The 22264-nt window shown below is 43.6% G+C and overlaps 1 long non-coding RNA gene across 2 annotated transcripts in view; it reads right to left on the bottom strand.

The window, feature by feature from the left end:
• Positions 1 to 18876: 18876 nt before the first annotated feature.
• The window catches only part of LOC137841273 (uncharacterized), a 121848-nt gene continuing 118460 nt past the window's right edge, over positions 18877 to 22264 (bottom strand). The window contains exons 6-7 of one of the 2 annotated variants that reach the window (XR_011088525.1): positions 19355 to 19420; positions 18877 to 19251 (exon numbers count right to left, since the gene is read on the bottom strand). This is a non-coding gene — a long non-coding RNA (uncharacterized lncRNA). Of the gene's footprint in view, positions 19421 to 22264 lie in introns of both variants that reach the window. The other variant, XR_011088524.1, reaches the window with a different exon arrangement.

Genomic DNA, 22264 nt, shown 5'->3' with positions numbered 1-22264 from the left:
CTGGGTAAATTGCTTTGCACTGTGCCCATGACAGCCCTGCTATATCACATCCATTCCTCACAACTGAAATAGCTTAGTTTCGATGTGCTTTCATTGCTTACAGACGATGCAGCAGGACTAAAAGTACTTATGTTCATCGATTATAAAACCCTGAGCCGGTCAGATTTTTCTGCTACGTGTTAGTACACCAACTAGTACAGCGGGACTGCTTTGGGAATCAGATTCGTCCAATGCTGTCTCCAACCGGATTTGCAACATTCCTGGAAGTAATGTGGGATGCATTTGACCATTGAAAGACACACACTTAAGACAGCTGATTCATCCCATGGATATTTTTCTCAGAAAGTCACGTGTTGGATCAAAGGATTTAGTGATCCACGTATGTTCCAGAGAGAGAAATGACTTCAAAACCTGTTCAGGCAAAATGAGTTTTTCCTGGTTCCAGCTAATTAAGGATCAGACCTATGGATCAAGGCAAGATGGCAGAATTAAATCCCCATCTTCATCTGCCCATGAGTAGAGAAGTGTTATTCCATATTGAAAAATGACTTCTCTCCCCCCACACTGAGCTCTAAGTGCTGCTCATTTCCCTACCACGAACCAGGACAGCAACTTTGCTTCCGAATCGGGAACCACGAGGAAGATTACTCTTATGTACTTAACTGTACTGCGAGGATATCTCAGACACATCTTGTCAGCACTTAAACATCCATGACAGCCTTCCCGCAACATTTTCCAGGTGAGCACCCTCGCTCCTTCTACCGTGTCACACGCTCATCATTCACCACTCAGACACGGCGGGAGCAGCCTGTTGACATGGTTTCTCTCACTCTTCCTGGCCCCTGCAGCTGACCTCCTGTCTCCCCAGCTAGATCAAATCCAGGAGACTGTACTTAGAGCTGGGTCACTGGATGGTGTTAAAAGCCTTTCTCGTCTTCTCTCAGCAACCAAAGTTGGAAGGTGGCAAGTGGGAGAGAAAACACTTCAAGTTGATTTTCCTTCAGGTGATGCATCCTGTCAGATGGGATGGGAAGGGCTCCCAGACACAGGCAAGGGACAGGAGGGATTTGCAGAACTGCATATTCATGGTTTTGGAGGTTTAGGAGCTACAGCTAGACGTGCAGAGGCAAGGACCATATTGCCACATTTTTTCTTTCTCTCAAGTTCAGCACACAGCAAAGACAGAGAGAAATGATGATACGTGGAAAGTTCCCTTATCAGTTTGCAAACAGCTCAAAGAAAACACCTCATCTGAAGTCAGACAAACCAGGAGGTTCTGGCATTGTGAAATTTTGTTTTCCACGCCAGTATGAAACATTACGAGTCTGAAGGGGCTCGAGATTTCATTTTGCCATGTGAAACACGCTAAGTCTGTCTCCAAGTTTAATTTAATGATCTGTCACTGACTACCTAAGAATTTGACAAAATACTCTTGCAATTCAAAGCACACACTCCTTTTGTAGCTCCAGCTAACTCATCAAGTTGGTTCTCATGCAATTTCAAGGGGATGTTGTGTCAAACTGAAAAACTAGTCTTTAGTTCTTTGTGGAGAAAAAGGCTAGGGCACCACTGCAAAGATGCAGACCCCGCTCATACTCCCCTTTCATGCCCTGAGTGTACTAATGGACCTTAACAGCCCTGGACAGCCTCACTTGGGACCTCCACCCAAGAACCCTCTGCTCCTTGGTCCTGAAGTTTCATTTTAGCCCCACTCCTTGCCTGAGCTATGACACAGAAACATCTGCGTCCTGCCTGTCCTTCGCTGCTCCTCGTTCACCAGCTGGACTTCCCACTTTGACCTCCGACGTGACTCATCACGTTGCATCTGTCTGACTGGGCAAATGAATCTGTGAATGGAAGGTGTCGCTGCCACCACCCCTGTGGCAGACTTCTCGTCCTGGGGGACTACACCCTGGCTGGCAGGGGCACTAGCCCTGCCTGGATTATGGTCACTCTCAGCTCCCAGCTCAGCATCCCCCACGGAGCAGCCCTGCTCTTGTTACCATTCCCTGCTAACAAGCACCCTCTCTTTTCCCTGGTTATTCTGTTATCGTTCACTATTACAGCACAGACAAACCCAAATGCAATGTTCCTTCTCATGCTCTTCCTGAAGGTTTTCTCCAAGGCCTGTTCTGTTCTTGTTGACTTTATCTCAGCAAGATCCTATCAACACCTCTGCATTGTACTATTTGGAAATAAACGTAACAGCACCATTTGGGAGCATACAGAGGAGCTTGCAGTCATATGGATGAGCTGAACAGCAATGACCACATCAACTCAGCTACTTGAGAGATGATTTTTGCTGTGATTAAAGGCACAATTCTTCACTGAATCTGCTGAATACAAAACCACAATCTCTAGCTAACTTATGTTGCGATAATGAGCACAGCCTCCCTAATCCCAAGGCAGGATGTTGGAATATTCTGCCCCAGAAGATAGACTGAAAATACTCTCAAAGTATGGAACAATTTCAAATCTGGTCTACAGCTAAGGTGGATATAATTTTTTTTTTTGCTTCAATTCTTGATCATGTAAATTTTTTTTTTTATTTTTTATTTTTGCCCACTGTAGGTAGAGGCATTTCCCTTCTTATGACTGAAAGTGACTCAGTAGCTGATCCTCATGTGAGGTGAAGCTCATTCCTTTACCAAGCTCTACCAGAATCTCTGCATCACATAAGCACGCCCATCACAACTCAAGGCCTAAGAACGTAGGCACTGACAAATCTTCTGCTAGCTATCTCAAATTGTGCATGTTGCTGCTTGCTTTCCATGCCAAACACCGGTTTGTAACCACTGAAAGAATGTGCACTAAAAGTAGGCTTCCCCTTCCCAGAAGCGGTAATCAAACAACGCTTCTGTGGAAGCCATCTCCTTAAACGTGGCTTCCTCTCTATTCAAAACAATGTGGTCGGGATGCTTCATCCAGTCCATTGATCTTAGTGCTTTATAGCACAAGCCATAAAGCATATTGGCAAGTGAGCAAAGCTGCAAACACAAGTGTGTGAGCGTCCAGCATGTCAGATCCTTAGTGGGTTGGCATAAACGGGGAGGGTAAAAATATCCCATCATTGCAGCAGGCACAGAGATTTCTCAAGTGGCTTTTTTTAATAGGTCATGTGCCCCATTCAGCAGCTCCAGCTGATGCTTCCAAAAGAAACCCATTAACAGCCTCCCCTATGTGCTCCTTATTGTTTGCACAGCTTTAATGGCCCCATCTGGCATCATCCGAAAGCCTCCTGGTCAGAAGCAAACAGCAGCTTCTGGTTACAATGGCACGGCAAGTTGTACTTCTCAGCCTCCTTTCTTTGCTCAGAAGATATAACTTGCAGAATAAATTTGTTTTCCAAATGAAGCAAGGGTTGGAAGGTGTGTAACCACCTGTAATCCCAGTGACGCTACTGTGACGTCAAACATAAATTCTCGTCCTCTTCACCAGCAATAGGGCAGTGCCCACTTGCCAGGTGTCTGGGCCTCCTCTCTGTAGTGGTGTCTGTCAGCTCCGTACCCTAAGAGACTCACAGCACAGAAGGAGAAGAGGGAACCAAAGCATATCCACAGTGATGAGGAATTCAAAGGGCCAGCCTCTTCAACTCCAGCACAACTTGCTAATGTAGGAACAGCCCACGACAGCTGAACAGGACAGATTTAAGCACAGAGAGCTACTGCAATATAAACTACCTCCCAGAAAAACTGGCAAATCCATGTTATCTATTTTATTTGTTGAACAAGGCTGCCCAGATGTGCCACCATGGTACTTTTAGGACAGAAAATGGTCAGGTTACTCTGGGGAACTCCCAATGCTGCTTTTTCGAGGCAGATCCCAGCTAGCCTGGGAAGCAGCAATGTTGAAGATAAGCAGAGTAAGCTTCAGCACAACTGGGAAAAGCAGAGTGTGCGTCCAACAGCACCTGATGTGTTTGCCACTACAAACCAGTGTGACTGCCTTACTGATTTATTTGACTGCACAGCCATACTCTAACCTGGTAGAAGTCCCTCTGCTTGGGAGGTCTCAGGATGGCTCCTGGGCTCCCAGACAAACAGCACTTTATCAGTAACAGATGCTGTTTGGATACTCTTCAGAAGGCCACATCCTCTCTAGGTTTGGCCCTAGCTTGTCCCATTACAGGAGCTAGGCACACCTTTTGAGGTAAACCCCAGCCTAGCCAAGCATTAAAAGCACATAAACCCTATTCTACATGTGCATTAATTCCCTTTGAAAGCCTTAAGACCATAGGCACCTTCTGAAAACCGACTTCATGCCATTAGGAGGTTTCCAGTGTGCTTCTGGGAAGTGCAGCCAGACAGGAGGGTTATTATGAGAGCAAGAGCCAAGGCAGGAAGCTGACAGGGTTTGTTTTCTACTCTCTCTCCTTTCTTCTACAAAACAGTGTTGCTGAGAGCTAGCTGAAAGGTCAGAGACAGTCTGCAGTCGGCTGCTCTTTACTAAACAAAAGTTTACTTTCATCCACTGTGCTGCAGCCGCTGGAGTCACTTCCTCCTTCCTCCGGCCTTTCTTGGAGGCGAGAAAACAGTCGGCTCTTTCACCACGTTAAGAAACCCATTACAATCAATTTAGCCAGCGCACAGACAGACTCCGTGTCTACTGTATTCTGTTACCACCGGCCGGGGCGGGGGGAGAGAAGACCTACTGCCCAGCCTCCCCTCGCACTCCCTTCCGTAATGGAAAGGATGCCGGCGCCGCCAGCTATTGGAATCACGCTAACAAATGAAGCTGTCATCAAACACCTCTTGGGGGAAGTGGTGGGCAGCAGGGGAGGGTGCGTTCTTGCGGTGGAGTTGCCTTCGCTGCAGTGGTCCTGCTGGCTAATTGCTCAGCACGGAGAGCACACACTTAAAGCGCTATCGTCCTCGTCAATAATGGGGTATTAGGTGCCTCCTGTTCAGCGTGGCATTGATCTGTTCCAGCTTTCCCCTGTTGTTGTTGTGTTGGTGTGTTTTTTCTTTTTTTTCTCTTTTCCTTTGTAAGTGTTTTCTGAGCCTGTGTTTAGCGTGAGTGCTGCTTAAGTGCTAATTGTTACACCACAGATTGATTGGCGACAAGATGGCTTGCCAAGTTTCTTCTCCCATCTCCCCGGGAGGGGTGGGGAGGAAGGACAGCGGGTGGGGGCCGAGAGGTGGGGAGAGAGGGAATCCTTTTGCACTCGCTGACTTCCTCTCTCACTGTCTTTCTGAGCTGGAAACTTTTGGCCTTTCAGACCTCCTCCTGCCAATTTCCATTCCTGTTTTGTTGCTTTCCTCCCTGCTACAGAAACTGTATACATCTTTCCATTATTTGAAATTTCCTTAAGATACCGTCCTGTGAGCTAGGTGACTTAATGGTTAAGAAGAACGCTGGAACAACACAACAGTCAGCATTTTGCCTTTCCTTATGAAAAGGAAACAAAATAAAAAATGAAACTGTTTAATTCCTCCAGATAGTCCCTTTCTCTACCACATTTATGCTTCCAAAAACCTGCAGTCCTGAGGCCAACAGTGACATACAGTGAGAGCTGCATAACAAATGACACAGCAACTCCATGACTCTCCAGAATCCTGAAACATCTGGGCAGGCCCCGGAGCAAGATTTGAAACCATCCCAGAGAATCTAGAACAAAGATTCAAAACATACAGATACTGGATTCAATACCTATACTATCCTCCTGGGTAATGTAAAACACTGGTAATGTTCCACCTGAGGTTCAAGAAGGTTAAACTCATTTTTTTTTCCCCAGTGTGTACAACAGTTGCTCGACTGAAGAAGTCCACTAACTCCAAAACTCCTGACTTCAATCCTTTTTTTTGTTGTTGGTCACCAAACATTTGTAAATTGCTATAATATAAAGAGGAGAAACAGCTTCTCTGTGAAGTGGATGACTACACAGTACAATCCCCAATGCCTTAATGGGAAACTGGGGCAGGACTGATAGCTAACTAGTTTAAAGACACCAAGCTAAAGTCAAAACTGAAAATAGAACTCAGAATTTCCTGAGCATGGTATCTGTACAGCATCCTGTCACCCTGCATGTATTAGACCCTCACCATCTTTTGTGAAAAGATCGTATTTTCTGCCAGGCACTTTTAACAGTTTTGTATCTAAGCCTTATGCTATACATCAGAGCTGAATAAACAGCTTAGCGCACGCTGTATTCAAACACTATCATTTCTTCCAACTTACCCAGCAAAGCATACAAGTGAATGTAATCACGGTGTTTATTACCCAGTGCCAGCCAGTCATGCTTCTAGGAAACAGAGGTGCCACCGTGTGACTGTACCGTGTTGACAAACAAGCAAGTTGTGAATTGAAAAAATGTCAAAATGAAATGTGTTACTTCTTTTTTTTTCTACAAGAAATTTTGAGCACAAGGGTCTGCTCTCTAGAACTATCAATTTGCATTGGCTGAACTAAAATCCTGGATTTTCTTGGACTTTTGTATAAAAAAGTTCTAAAACAAAACACATCCTTAAACTTTGCTTTTTAATTAACATGCATGCTACTAGCACTGCTCTACTTGAACATGACCAGAAAGCAAATGCAAGCTGCAAGAATGCTCCGGTTGCGGTTTGCTTTTGAATTCATACAAAACATGCTCAGGCATTTTTTCTCACTGATGCCTCAGCCCTGCTACAAACACTGAGGGCTGGCAGCTAACCTGCCCTGGGAAGGCTGCAAGAACCAGCTGTAGCGTTACCAGCAGGACCCGGCCATCACTCATTTCCCTCAGAAGAAGGACACCCAGGACTAGATTACCCCACCCCTCAGAGACCAGGTTAAACTATTGTGGAGGAATAAAAATGGCCTGTTGTACCCATCCTGGCTTTACCCAAAGCAGCACAAGTAACTCCGCCACCTCTGGCTGCATAATGGGCAACCGGATAAAATGAGAAGTGAGAAACATTCTCAAAAACTTGGCTGGATATCAAAAGAGACACAAGCAAACACATAGAAAAGAGAGAAACAGTAAGTGAGGAACCAAGGAAATGCAACCTTTCCTCATTTGATATCTGGGAGGGTACTTGTGTTCTATTCCTTTCTCATCCTATGACAGAAGGTTACCATAGTATCACTGGTACGACTGAAAATATATGAGCATGACAGCTATGAACTGCTTCTAACCTGCATTTTCAGAAGACACCAAACACAAAGTTTTCCTTCACGTTCAGGAGATCTACAGACCTTCAGTACCTCTAGAAGTAAGTCACAAAAATACTCTGACAAAATCTAAGAGAAGCTTTGACTGGGAGAAGGTCAGAGGGTAGGGATAAGAATTAGAATCTTCTAAACAGCATTTGCTGTGCTAAACTTTCACATTTGCAATAGCAAATTTGACCTCATTCAGCTGCTAAACCCATGTGCATATTCCAGCCAAAACTTTCTATTACCATTTGCAAATAGCAACATGCCAACTCTCAGAAAAGCATTTGCTCAGAACTTCTGCAAGACAACACTCGGCACCACGACAAAGAAAGACACCAGAAGGAACAGCTGGTAAATCAGGATTTACAGAAAGCTTTCCATCACACACACACACAAACAACAAAAACCAGCCCAACACCAAGAAAGAAACAAACACACACTAGACAGAAAGGAGAGTCATGCTAGGAGTGCACATGCAAGGAAAACTGTTTTCTGAGCTGCTCTTGTCCAAAAACCACAGAACAAATTGCTGAGGCTTTTCCCCACTGCACAAAGTGCCTTTTAGCATCCAAGGTTTTCTCCTGTGGGACAGGAGAGAAAGGGAAAGACAACTGGCGTCGAGCTGCATATTGTCTGAAGATGCTGTCAAGAACATCATAAGGAAAGAGCTGTGTCTGAGGTCATCAGATTAGAGAAGGAACAAGGAACCGAGCGGGGGCTGGGAATGGAAAGGGAAGGGGGAGGCGCAGCGACCTGTGTGACCTCTACTGCACTAACTTGATATAACAAATAGTTCTGAAAAACCAAATACTGTTAACCCTTTTAAACTGGGTCATTCCCTGCTGTGGATGGCTCATGGAGCCGAGCCTTTAACTCCTTCCTCACCACACACTTAAGAACTTTACAGTTCTTATTACAGACAAATTCTTTTCCAAAAGAATTTCACCTTACCCAAGTAAAAGTATTTTGTGGATTGCAACTCCAAATTTTAGCCTGTTTAAGGCAAAACACCTTTGCAAACATAAAGATGATCCTTTCTTTTGTAGAAAAGCTCACTTTTGGATGAAAAGGCCAGTGTTTATCTGGAGATACTCTTCAGAGTAGAAGAGACATTCTCAAGATGTACAGATCGTATTTAGTGAAAATCTCGTTTCACTTATGAGGGAAGGAGAAAGCAACAATGCTTGCCCACCACCTTGGACTCCCTGCAGCACCAACTGCAATCGGAGAAGGGGAAAATCTTCCAGGCCCCAGTCCTGCGCTTACAGGGCCTTACTCACACAGCTCTCCTTGCAAACCTGGCCCTGTGTTTGACCCAAGAACACATTTGGATATCTGTTGTCTAACTGGAAACTGAAACAAACCTCCTAACTCTGCAAAACTGAGATCCAAACCTTTGAGGAAATTTTTCTCTTCCTTGATTCTACTACATTTTTGAACTTCTGCTCACAGCTCCAACTTCTAGAAGAAATTGGGAGGTATCTTAGCCTCTCTGGTTCTATTCCTAACCACAAATTAAAATGGAAAAAATGATCCAGAAATTTCAGAACCCTAAAGAACAACTTGAAATTCCACTCTGGTTTTGAACATGGATAACTGTTTCAATAGGGATCCTAAATTTTCCATTACCTTTCTTTTATTCCTAATGGAAAAACCTCAGTTTTCTTATGCTGTTATTACCACGACAGTCACTTGTTAGTGCACACACCGTCGTAGCAATGCAGACTTTTCCACTTGGGTGGCTGAAATGGATTTGCAGATTTGAGACACTCAGAGCAAAGGCAGTCCATCACTGTTCTAAGACAGAGGACAGCCTCCCTCTGGCACAGCTAGCATGGGAAGGCCACTCCAGCAGCAAAGGCTGGCAGGGCTGCAGCAGTTCTGACTCTTCCAAACCATAACAGGAAGAGCCAGCTCCTTGTTGGAGGGGACTGAGGATGGACAGCAGTGCCCTGATCTCCTCTTCCCCTCCACTTCGAGTGCAGCATGGATCAGATGACTTCCAGAAGTCCTTTACATCGTGAATTATTTTACAGTTCCGTGAAGAGATGTGGATTGCTTTGAAGAGCTATTTCTCCTATATCAGGTGCCTAAAAACAGAAGGTGAGAGATGTCTTCACAAGTATTTTCCTATGTGCTACTCAACCAGAAAAATGTGATGTTCTCAATAAGCTGTATCCTCCACCATGTTTAACATCAAATAAGATATAGAAATTACTCCTCGAAAGAAAAATGGCCTTCTTGACCACTGCATGGGATTTTGTCTGTAGAGAGTGTACCCACTACAAAAAAAGTGGATAAGATTCTTCCTCTTTCTAAGCTTAGAAAAAAGTTCAAAAACCTCCAATTCATTATTCCTGAATCTGTAAGGTTGTGTTGAAGTCTGCTGAGCTTTTTCCACTTCATATCAATGGCTACAGATGGGATGAAAATCTAGTCTTTGTCCCATCATTTCATTTCAGTAAGAGATAAATTTCTCAAAAACCTCTGGCACTTTTTTCTTGGTCAGTTTGCTGTCTACACAGCACTCTCAGGCACATAAACTGACTAAGTGCAGAGCCCTGAATTCCATCCTTCAGGCCAGGGGTACCCAGTGACATGGGGACTAAGCCAAGGGTGGTATTATTGTGCCAGACCACCTGTGCCTTTTTAAAAACTTACACCAGTGGTGCAAGACTGGTGACAAGCAAAAGCTGGTGCTTCCTTGGGTTGTTTGTATACAAGTATTTTCCATGCTGATTATAAACATCCAGATGCTCTCCTCTTCCCCCCAGAGCAAAATACCAAATTAGGCACGCAGTGATATAAAGCTGCATACCCCATCCAGAGAATATTGGCAGGATAAGCACTACTGAGGAATGGCATTGGCATACCACCAAGATTGCTATCACAAGTAAATGGGACATCAATCGGTTGTTAAGAAGAATAATTGACTTTAAAAAGGTGATGTTATTGGATAACATACTGGCTCAACCAGCTTTAAAAAATTGCCAATGCCTTTTACATAGAACACCCTACATGCTTCTTGAATAGTTCACTGTTCAAAAGGTCCCAAGTCTTACTGGGGTGTCCAAGCACAGCCCACACAGAAATACTGAATCTGCACAGAAAGGATTTTTGAGTTTAACACAGATTTGTGTTACACTTTGGCTCAATCACACCAGGAAGTCAAACCTAACAGCAAATTTCATCATATGAAGGAGACAATTTAAATCCAGCAGCTTCCTTGAGGAAGGAAAGGATGAGAGTACCACAACAGTTGGAAGAGTCCCCTAATTATGCAGCAGTAACCATTCTGTCTGCCTGCATGGCCGTAATCCCGTTGTGCCAAATTTGTGGAGTGTCCCCCACACCATGGACGATTCCAGTAAGCTCACCATGATGAAGCTGTGTCGATTTCCACGCATGCAGTAGAGGACGTCGACTTTTCTGCTTCCTTTTTCCTATCCTCCTCTGCGGTTCCCTGGCCATCCTTACCCCAAACACAGCTAGGACCTTCCTCCTGCTGGTTCACTTGCACACCTAGCAGCTACTGCTTTATCTGTGAAGACTGGGAACCCAGGACTTCACAGCCTCTTTTACCACCTATCCTTGCAGTGTAGCGGACAAAGCAGAAGTAGGAGGTTGGCTGCTATGGCTTAAACACAACTGCTCTGTCAGAAATGCCCAGTTAAATTCTTTAAGGAATTTAAGCAGTTAACACCTGCTTAAATAAATCTCTCACTGATCTGCTTTTTGGTTAGTTCTCAACTTAAGCAAGCACCTCAACAGACAGGTAAAATGGGGAACTGCAGCAAATTCAGTGTTCTCATAGATTAATGGTTTCCTCCGCAGTAACAGCCAGGAGATACCTGCTTCAGAGCAGCATACACATCCTGCTCCCCTTGCACTTTGGGCTCTAAAACATCCCATAAACACCTTAAAAACAAAACTTTAAATAGGGAGCAAGAGACCAATAGCCACAAGCAGGGCTCCAAGAACAGACTCTGCATAACACACTTGCTCCTTTAGCAAGTAAAAAGCAAACAGGACTTTGCTGCCTTTAACACACTGCTGCACCTGCAGGTACCGCTATCTCATTGCATCCCATCTGCAAAACGGGTTAGGAGCTGTTTCTTTCTGCCTTTCTTCCTCTTCCTCCTCCTCCTGTTTCCATCAAGGAATGTCTCCTAAACCCAGCATGCGAGGAGATCTCCTCAGCACTGCCTTTCTAAATAAATAAAAAACTTCTCTCAGCTGCCTATTACAGGATGATTAAGGGGGAAGGGAGAATCTAAAGCAATCTGATGAGAATTTACAGGTCGTCGGCTCCCTTTCCCGCTGTCAACCAGGGGGCAACCCTTAATGGGGTGAAACGGCTGCAGGAGAGCACAGGGCTCAGCCTTCGGTTCAGCCTCTAATGAGGGGCCATGGGCTCAGCTAGGTCAGCTTGTTAGAAAGGGAAGAACTGCAGCAGAGTGAGAGTCAGGGATGGAGACTTACAATAGCTCTTGAGGGGCCATGAGCCTAAGCACGGGGGCTCCGCAGGAGGGGGAGGGGGCAGCAGCCATGTCGTCTGCCTGCTCCTTGCCTCTTAAAATCCCATTACCTTCCTTTTATTTCACAGCAGAGACCTGGTGGGGAGCAAGGCGGGGGGGTAGATGTCCAGGAGGAACTGCCTCTGTCTAGTGCCTTCCGTCAACAGAGGTCAGGCCCATAGGATCAATTTTTTTCCCTGTGTATGTGATTTTCTTGTCTCTCTCTCTCTCTTCCTCTTCTTCTTTTTTTTTTTTTTTTTTTTTTTAACAAGAATACGGGCGCCAGGCTTACAAGAGGTCCTCAAGAGCTGTCAATCAGGGCATGAAATATTCAGAGAGCTTAATCTTCTTAGGGGATCTGTAGAGACCCCCTCATGGGGTCTGAATGCTCTTCATGAACTTGCAAAGAATGGGTAAGGGGAGAGGGGAAAATAAACACAGCTGAAAAGAATGAAAAGAAAGACATCCTTAGACAGACACCCTCATATCTTGGTGAGGGGCATATTATAAGAATTTAAATAGAATAGAAAAGACCTTTTAAGACCCAATTAGTGCAACAGTCTCCCTTCTGACTGGGAGCCCAGAGAACCACCTTTGGGTATTCTTCATCACGGCTATTTCTTTGTTTTTTACTCAACAGGTAGCCCAGCTTGTTGACATGCCTAGCTCAATTATGACCTAGTTCTTGACCTTACGCAAGTTACTACTTCTCCACAGATTTTGCCTTTTCTGTGGGCCCAGCCAATACACAAGAACTCTACCAATCTGCTTAGTTAATGTTCAGGATCAGGTAGACTGCGCTCTGGGTAGCTTGCAAGCTGCATACGTTTCCTTTAAGGTCTCAGGAATCAGGTGTGCATTTTCCAAGGTACTCACATAGCTGCAAGTAAGCTGGTTTTCAGGTAGTCAATTACTGATTGCACAGCAGGGTTACCAGCATGTACGCATAGTAAAGAAACACTCTCTGAATAAATATATCTCGAGGTGTAACTCGGGTATGTAAGCAATAAGAACGCTTACATGTATGCAAGATAGAGATACATTAATTCATTTTAATATAGAAGTGAAATCTTGACCAACTATTTTTCAAAGACTAGCCAGGGGCAGGCTGGCTCCTTCCAAAAGCTGCAAATAGCTCTCTGTAACATGGGTTTTCTATGTTTCTCTCTTGGCTTTCTCACTCAGCTTAAATATCTTAGGGAAATTCTTTGTGAAGGATGCAAGTAAAATAGCTTGTACCGAGTTCTGGTCCTCACAAAGTCAGACGCATCTCTAAAAACTGAGTCTCCCACTTCTGTTGTTTGAAGGACTATGATTAGCATCTGTAACAACTCGCTGCAGTACCCCAAAAAGAGAATCATATCCAGACCCTTCCTCTTTGGTAGCACAGTCCAACCTTTAGGAAAAATTGGTATTAAATTTTTATAATTAATTTCTCTCAGACACAGAGAAACCTATATTTTTCCCTTCCATCAGTATCTACAATGCAGAAAATAGTTGTATTGCTGCTGCAAATTCTATGAGAAGGAACAACTTCAAAGATCTGGAAGAGTGATCCAGCTTTCCAGCATTTAAAGACATTTGTCCTGAATTGGAGGCATACAGGATATCAACATAATCGTCTTGTTGACTGCTGGGCCTTCTTTAAGTCAAGAAAAATAAATGACTTTCTTCCTCTAGCTGGTTCAAGAGATCCTGGTTTGGGAAGCAGCTGTGCAGCACAGTGTATGACATCTGAGGATTTGGCTTTTACCTCTCATCCCCATCTCTCATTGACATGTATAAATGTTGACACAAAGGAGAAAGAGAAAGTGGTTTTCTTTTCAAGAGACACATCCACCAACCTCCATATACCAGAACGAGTCATAGTCAGAGAAGACTTGTTAGTTTCCCCCCTCCTAGCCCTCAGGGGGCAAAACTACCTGGCACCTTACAAGAAGCGTGGTGCAGATGCTCATGCAGCTTTATGTCTGGAAGACACAGGAAGGTTGGAAGTGGTTGCTTATTAATTCAAAGAAGTATCAGTAGGACAGCTACAGCTATGCAGATCACACAAGGTGGATAAAGAGAATTCCAGCAACTAGCCAGTTCAGGCTACAGGGGAAAATATATACATAGCATTTAGGAAGAGAAGACACCAGTGTGGTAGAGAGAAAGGGGGCAGACGGGAGCAAAGGCAAGGTATATATTTTCAGTGGTAGTAACAGATCTAAAAAGAGAGACAGAGAGAGAAGCCTTCTTCCCCCTCCTCCTCTTCTCCTGCACCTGGGGTCATGCTGTGACCTTTTCGAAGATGGGATGTAAAAGTGACCTTTGTCAGAGTGTCACAGAGCGCCCAGCCCAGGTTTCAGCGAGGAGACGTGGGAGGCCTACAGGCAGTGCTCCTTCTGCGGGCAGAGGTCCTGACCTGCAGCAGCGCGCTCGCGGAGATGTCAGGGGCAGGCTCCCCATCCCCAGTTCCTCCACACAAGGAAACAATAAGAAGACAGGCTAACAGACAAAGAGCCTGGTCTTAAAACTTTCTCATCCTACCTGTAAGTGGTATTGGTTGGGAGCTTCTTTCTTTCCCCCTCTCTGTCTTCCCTGAGTCTTAAAATAATCTTAAAAAAATGCCACAACTCTTATATGCTTGAGTTGCCTTCAAGGAGCCACAGACACACCTGCAGTACTTTCCAAGACAAGAAAGAGGGGAATGGGGCCAGAGCTTCCTTACTGCTTCACTTCCACTGCTTTATAAAACCACAACTCAGCACCCCTAACTGGACGTGTTGATGAGGCAATCAACTAAGGAATGGCTTCACGGGCAGCCTTCCCTGGCTTTGTTCTGAGTGTGCACATTCCTAATCACTCTGTGCCCATAAGCCATACGAGGGTAAAATTCATATAATTTCCACAATCACTTGCATAGTTGCTTGAGAGAGAAAGAATCCAGCACCAGGGCAGACACCAGCTTGCTGTAAGGGAGTCAGTTGTGTGCAGCAAACCAAGCAAACGCTGGAGGACACAAAGAGAAAACACACTAGGAGCTGTCTGACACTGGGTCAGCCCCACACAGAACCCAAGAGCTCTGCTGCCACTCACAAAGACAGGCACTTCCTCCTTGCCTCCCCTAGCCCTGTCTTTTGGCTAACACACAGCAGATCTTCTGAATAAACACATCTCTGTTGGACGTGCAGTTCAGGTGCTGGCTGCTCCAGCTGCGAAGCCCCCATCTCCCTGCTATGTCCTGGAGGCACGAGAGGGCAGAGGAAGCAGGGCAATCTCCAACCTCCATCTCCTGCTGCCCCACGACCTCTGGGCTGCCACTGTTGACCCTGCTGGGGTTGCAGGGGGTGGACTAATTTGGACACGTTCAGGCAGTTGCTGTCATCAGCTTCCTGCTTTGTTGATCAGGGAGGTTTTTGCTGTAGGCGGGAGTCAATTATTTGGCAATCTCAGGATGATCGGAAGAGACTATTAGTGTTTGACATTTTAAAGGGAAATGGAAAACAGCCCACCTCTCCCTTTCTGCCAGCTAAACCAACCACTTCATATTAAACTTTGCATAGCTTCTTCCGCATACAAATTAGCTCAACAACTGCTGTTCTTCTACTATGTCAATGGGCCACAAAAAAAAAAAAAAAGCTTGACCATGACTCCTAACCTGCCAGCACAGAACACAGCCATCTGGACTGCAACGGCATCTCAATAAGCCTACATGCAGCAAAAATCCCCTCACGGAAGACATAAAAAAGCAGGTTGAGCCGGGGATTCATGTCTGGAAGTATCCACAAAATTGTCCAAATAAACCAAAACTGAAATGCATGCATGGATGAACTGTGTTTGAAGCTTAAAAATCATATTCCAGAGAAAGATCTGGGCTAAGTGAAAGGTGGTAAATTTAAGAGCTGTTCAATAAACCTTTTTTATTCCTGAGAACAGACTCTGACTTTTAAAGGACTTTTCCAAAGCTTTATCCTAGGCTTCCTTATGTGAGGAGTGGGCTGTCCACTCCTCCTCAAGATCTCTCTCCAGAGATTTGTTAAACATTTGTGCAGAAGAAACGACTTATCTTGAAAGTGTAAAACGGGGAGTATGACAGTCCATTTGGTAAGATAAGCAGTCAGGAGTCATAAACCAGCAGCTTTAGTTCCAACTGCAGTTAAGTAGCCCTTGAGAAAGAAAAAATATAGTGGGGCTCTTGGAAAACAATTTTCTCAGAAAAAAAGTGTTGTCTCCTGCCTGACAGGTCAGGATTTACAGCTTGGGTGTATATCTCTGTCCTTCCTAACAGCAGAGTATGTAGCACGTTTAGGTTACCAGTACTGTTTTGCAGGCATATGCAGAAATCCCAGTCAGAACCACCCCCTCGTTGCACCTCATGCTATACAAATACACAGAAAACCTTTGATTTTCTTTTTTAATACTATGGGTTAAGATTTGAACAGCTGATTTGCTATTTCCAAAGCCTTAGCTATATTTACACCATTAAACTCACAGAAAATCACTGAGTATTGTGACCTGCTCATACCATACCCCAAAAGGAAAGCTGAAGGTGAAGGCCATGCTTCCCCATAAGAACTGATGCAGGAAAGCGACTGCTCCAAAGCTTACACAAGCCAGTTCAGCAAGAAAAGGCCTGGAATGACTTACATTCTGTAAAACAGAGAGGAAGAAGACTTTCGAGTTTCAGTAAGTCCAGGTCCTCTGCTGTTACAAGTGCCAACAGTCACCTTAGATAAAGCCCTTTACGCTCTGGAAGAATAACCCATGATGGAGTCTTAACAAGGAGCCTGCTGGTGGCGGCTTGTTCTCCCCCCGGCTCTCTATTACTACCAGTATCCAGTTGGACCAAGCTCCCCTGGGACTGGCCAGGATTTTTCTGTATGCAGACAGCTCTGATGTGGCAGCAGGGCAGACTCTAAGCGGTAGTGTGATTTAATAAACAGACACTTAAGGCAGTTTACGCTGGAGTCAGCCCACTTCGGATGGCCTTCTCTGCTAATTTAACACGGGTTGCAGCCCCCAAGCTGGCGTCTCCCTGCTCATTAGGGAAAAGGGGTGCGTATGCATGTGTGTGGGGGAGGAATTCTTGTTTCACATTGGTGCTCGAGAGACTTTATTATACAGGGCAGCTCATTTCACTCACTACACTGCAGAGGATTTTTCAACAGAGAGGGGGAGGCAGGGCATGCTAGTTAGGATCCTTCCCTGTTATTTTCATTAATTTTCCTCTTTTTTGTTTTGGTTAGGGGGGATGTGACAAAAAGGGACAATAATTGCCATTTGCCGCAGACTTCGAGGAGTCCTCCTCAGCCATTACAGATTAAATTGCATTCTGTACAAGTGTCCATCAGGCCCCAGCTCCAGACTCCAGGCTGGTTAGAGGGCAGCTGATTCAGCTGCAAGAACATTTTGCTCCACTTCTGATCTGTCCTAATTATAAAAAGGATGCTCTTTCCTTTAACCCCTAGAGTTCTCTCTTTCCTATTCTCATGGTTCAGTCCTTCAGCCAAGTATTCAGCTGGTTTACATGAGTTTTACATGGACTTTCAGCAGCAGAGAAGCTACATAGATCCATACTGCCTGACCATCTCTTTTTTAATTTGTATCCCTCCGACCAACAAAGGATTACAGATTTCAAATAGAGGATGGTAAAACCAGGACACATTAAGGATCCAAAGTATCCACCTGAACAGAATTTAGATTTTGTAAAATCAAATTTAAAACTACAGAAAATACCCACCACTTTCAGTCCAAAGCATAGGTAACTTGAATACACACGGCTGAGCTAGTTTTAAGGTAACAAGCACCAGTACATTTAGCAGTACAGCAATAGGAAAAGTAGAGTCTGTAACACTTTGTTTGAGAAGATAAGCTCATGGGCCCACATGGAGCTTATTATGGTTCTGGCAGTGCAGCCAGCTAGTTAACAGATGTCTCAGCAGAGCTACACAAGCTGTACTGACAGCACTGCAATGTCGATACAGAATAAACATCTGGACTGCAACCAGGAAGTGGTAGGTTGTCATTTTCCCTTCAGCTGGTAAACAGTTCCATTTTAAAAGCTCTTACGGTGGATCTTTCTACATCTTTGGTTACAAAGTGGTGTAACAGGATGAAAAACAAAGAACACAGGCCTGATACTGATCACCGCAAGCTTTGCCTTGATGCAGCTCTGACACCTGACTTCAGCTGATTTACTCCTGACTGAAGCTGGTCTAGATACGAAAAGAATAAGTCCCACCTTTGTTGATCTCGCCCCTTATGCCCCACGCAGCAAAGCTTAACCTGCAGCAAACTCCTCCCCTCCTCCCACCAAGCTTCTGTCTTTTCCCAGTCACAGAAAAGTCTTACCCCTTTTGCAGCCCCTCTCCTGGAAGAGGAGTAGGGTTGATACTCTGCATAGTTCTGGAAATTGGCATTGTGTTACCACTGCCCCGGAGTGTCATGGGCAGTTGTGAGCCCACAGCACCACAAACAGGACAAGTCTGTGGCTTAGCACCACGCTTCAGAAAATGGCACTTTCGTAGGTTCACAGATTTAACACGAGAATGTACCAATACTGCCATATGGACTGAACTCCTGCAAAACAGACTATTCACAGCTCCTGCAGGGAAAGGAATTATCCTTCCCCACTACACAGACTCAACATTACTAACAGCAATATCTCATGGTTGAAATGCAGAATAGTTTAAGACAGACATGCATTCTCAGTTTGTACGCTCCATGTGATGATGAATCAAACCACATCCTATGGCAGTCTGTTCCAACAGCAGCTTACCCAGCCAAACTGCACTTTGCTTTTCTATTTCCAATATCTCTTTGTCCTGAATACAAGAAAGTGCATTGTTTAGAAACATCTTGCTTTGGGGATACAGACAAAATCAACTGTCCCTGACAGTTAAATGTTGGCTGATAGCGTCTAAATGATTTTTTTCTTCCTTTTAGATGCTCTCCTCTTTGTGTTAATGCCTTTGCTCTTTACCAAAATCCCATTAAATATTCTACCCATTTTGTTTTGTTAAGTTTGTTTGTGTGTTTGTTTGTTTGTTTGCTTGTTTTCCGATTATTTCCTGTAGAATATTTCTTAGAATAAACAGCTGCCTAGCTATTGGTATTAATCAAATGGATTAATGGAAAATGAAAAAGAGAAAAGGGAAAAATCATATGGGAAGGGATAAAAAAAAAAAAAAGAGAGAGAGAGAGAGAAAAGCAAGCACAATACCTGTCTTCTCCAGCTAGTACTGGACAGCTCCCTCCAACCAGACTTTCATACTCAATGTGTAGTGGCACTGGGAGCCTTTTAATACCCTTCTGATATAAGATATAAAATTAGCTGTCACCAAACCCATTAGTCAGCTATTAACAATGACTGTCAGCACAGCTTGGTACACGGAGCAAAAAGCTTGCAGCAAACAAGCTAGAGAAATATTCATTATCAAAAAATTTCTCCTTACCTTCAGTAGGTAGCAGGTGACAGTGTTTGATGTATCCACCAGGTAACTTTTAGAAAAAATCCTTACCACTGCACTTGTGGAATTTTTATTATGCCTACCTTCTAAATAGCTTTTTATGGAGAAGAAAAGTTCCCAGTGCTCTTTCTCCACATCATTCACTGCAATGACGAGCATATTTATGTCTTTTGGACTTACCCATCCGCATACAAAGCATGTAACATAGCAGAAGATGTGCTGGTCAGTATCAGGTACGTATCTTACAGTGGATGCCATTGCCCGATCCTTTAACACACATCGGGTGATCTCCATTTTCTTCCAATCGCATCTCTGAAAAATGAAAAATTTGCTACTTTAACGGAAAGAAAGCATGGCATTTCATCAATGGAACCTTAATATACTGACAAATAAAGTCTATACAAGATTGCTGTTTTTCCACTAGTTTTTGTCATATGCAGAGCTAAGGAAGGGGCAGAAATCTGTGCAAATTCCAGCAAAGTATTCCACAGAAGTATGCAGGGAAAGGTTTGGTTTCAAACACAAACTTTTTGGCAGAAAAATAAATGCTAAAATAGCAGAGTTCATGTTTGCCTTCTTTTATAAGACAGACGGCTTACTGAGCTGGTTGAGGGTTTGAAAAATACAGATGAAAAAACAACTAACAAGAAACCTTGTAGTCTTCTAGTCAGATCTTCTATAGCTGAAGTCAAGCAGTAACTGATAGTGTTAAATAAAGACACTAAAAACATCTGTAGTTTTCCCAAGTCTTGAAGATCATTTCTTTTTAAAAGGTATTTAATCTTCTCTAGATGTAAACAAGGGTTGGCAAAATAAGTGCTCTGGAAAGCTTCTCCACACATAAGTCTTCTCCTACTCATGTAAGTAGTATTTACTAACTGTAGTAACTTACTAACCTTAAGTTAAAGCAGAATAAACTTGCAGATCCAAATACACACAATTACTTCTTTGTGAAAAGGAAAGAAAGATAATTATATCAATGCAAGCTTATGTTCAAATTAGATGTTGCACTTCAGTAAATAACAATGTAAAAAAATCACATGCCTAAAAAAATATTTATAATGGCGTAAATTTTATGAGTGAATGAAGCTGTAGGGATCAAACGCATGATCAATGATCAAATGTAAACAATGGACTAAATTTTACCAAGTTAGTCAGCCGAGCTACTGCAATTGGTCACATACATCTTCAGTTAACCCTAATTTTGAAAAATAGGGAGTTGAAATCAATAATTACTTAATGAGCAAATACTTAATTGCTCGTTTATTATTATTATTTTACATATTGCTGCTAGTGCCAGGAGGTTGGGGAATGAAGAGGTAGAGGGAAGTTTATCATAGTAACTGTGAGAGAGAGACACGCTTGTTTAGGGAGCTTAAGAGGTGAGAGAAATACTAAAGACTGCTAGAGGGGATGTGAACTGACTGAAATTTGCCACCTGAAATCTAATTTTAAAAGGTGAAGATGGTATGAGGAAAGCAATAACACCAACAAAAATTAATTACACTGCAGAAAACACCTCAGAATTTGTCACTGACCATCACCCTACTCTGCCAAGAGCTGAGAAAGAGGGTGCCCCGCAGGAAGACAGTAACAGCAATGTGAAGGTCTCCACCTCAGTGAGTTGAAGAAAATAGTTTGACCAAAAAACCAAATGTAATTTATTCTCTCAAGCACTGCCACCACTTACCAACTGCATTCTACAGATTCATATCCTGGCTTAAGGGAAATTACTTTTCCTTAGTTTACCCTGCAAGCATGTTGGAAAGATAAATACCTGTCCTGTCTGGAGAGAAAGACCCCAGTTTAAGAAAAGGAAATAAAGGCCAAGCTTTCAGCCATTTTGTGCTGCAGTTTCCAATGCCCTAGCACCGAGCTGATCGTGTCAGTATCTCAAGGTCCCCAGAGACGGTAGTCTTATGTGTTCAGAGAGGCTTTAGTTCATGCAAGGTCAGAGTAATTGTGCATGATTAATGGTTTATCTCTTCCTGAAAGCCTTACACAAAGGCTCCAAACCAAGTTAGCCGTAATTCCATACTCCTTACAGTCTGCTTAAAGGGGCAGCATCCTATTTCCTCTTGGTGGGGCCAAGCCTGTTGACTTTATCAGAATTGGAAGCAGGCCACAAAGCCTTTGAAAGAAGTCTCTCTCCCCCATTCAGCTCCCTAGGTAACGTGAATACATTGTGAAAGAAAAAAAAAGAGCCCAAGTTCAGTCTAAAACACCCCCAAAGTCTTAAAAAAAAAGACTGCTCTGTGACAGTCCCCAAACCTTTTGCTACAGGATTCTTTGGTTTTCTACAGAATTGCTCCTTAGCATATTGCCAGAGCAGGGCACATTAGAACCACCTTAGAATGCCATTTTTAGTCTGCAGCCCTATTTTGTTAAGAAAAGGATCATTTTTAATCAATTACAGCTTTGTGACCGTGGGCAGCCACATAAGCTGATTAAATTATTATTTGCAGATAGTGCTCCCAGATAATTCCTTAGGGATAGCTGCAAATTTAGCCTTTTTTTTTTTTATTTGTTTCACAAAGCATTAACGAAGCTCAATTGCTTTGAATGTGCGCCGTCTTTTGCTGGAGATTTTAACTGGCTGTTTTCAGACTATGGAGCATTTGTGAACTGTTCGGTTCAGCTATTTAGTTATACACAGTGTGTAATTGGGCACATAAGTCATATGCTGTTGTTTCTGCTCTCTGAGTGGATGTCCAAAGCCCTTTACAGAAGAGAATAGTGAATAGTTTTGTTCACATACCAAATCTCTGTGCTCTCCTGTGACTAAGACGTTCATATCAAGCACGACATTCCCCGTGGTTTTCTGCGAATGAAACTCCCTGCATGTCAGGTTTGTTCACTGACAGCAGATGACAAGGGATCACAAACATGGCTGAACCAAAGCAGTCATTTTCAGTCAATTTTTTTTTGGTAGATGTAGTTCTCACAATCCAATCAGATCGAGCTTTGATTTTATTGGGAACTTGAAATATTTTGTGTTTTGTTGGGGGGAGGAAAAAAGGCATACAGTACAGTTAGAAATTTACACACACACAAAAACAAACAAACAACAAGAGTCTTCTATAGTGGTCACAGAAAATCAGCTAGTTAGCCATCAGAAATGCAATACAGGCACAGTCTGACTGCCACATTCTTAGG

This window comes from Anas acuta, chromosome 17, assembly GCF_963932015.1.
Source record: "Anas acuta chromosome 17, bAnaAcu1.1, whole genome shotgun sequence".
In the NCBI taxonomy this organism is placed as follows: Eukaryota; Metazoa; Chordata; class Aves; order Anseriformes; family Anatidae; genus Anas; species Anas acuta.
Note: the sequence above shows the minus strand (reverse complement) of the source record. Positions and strands in the feature narration are given on the sequence as shown.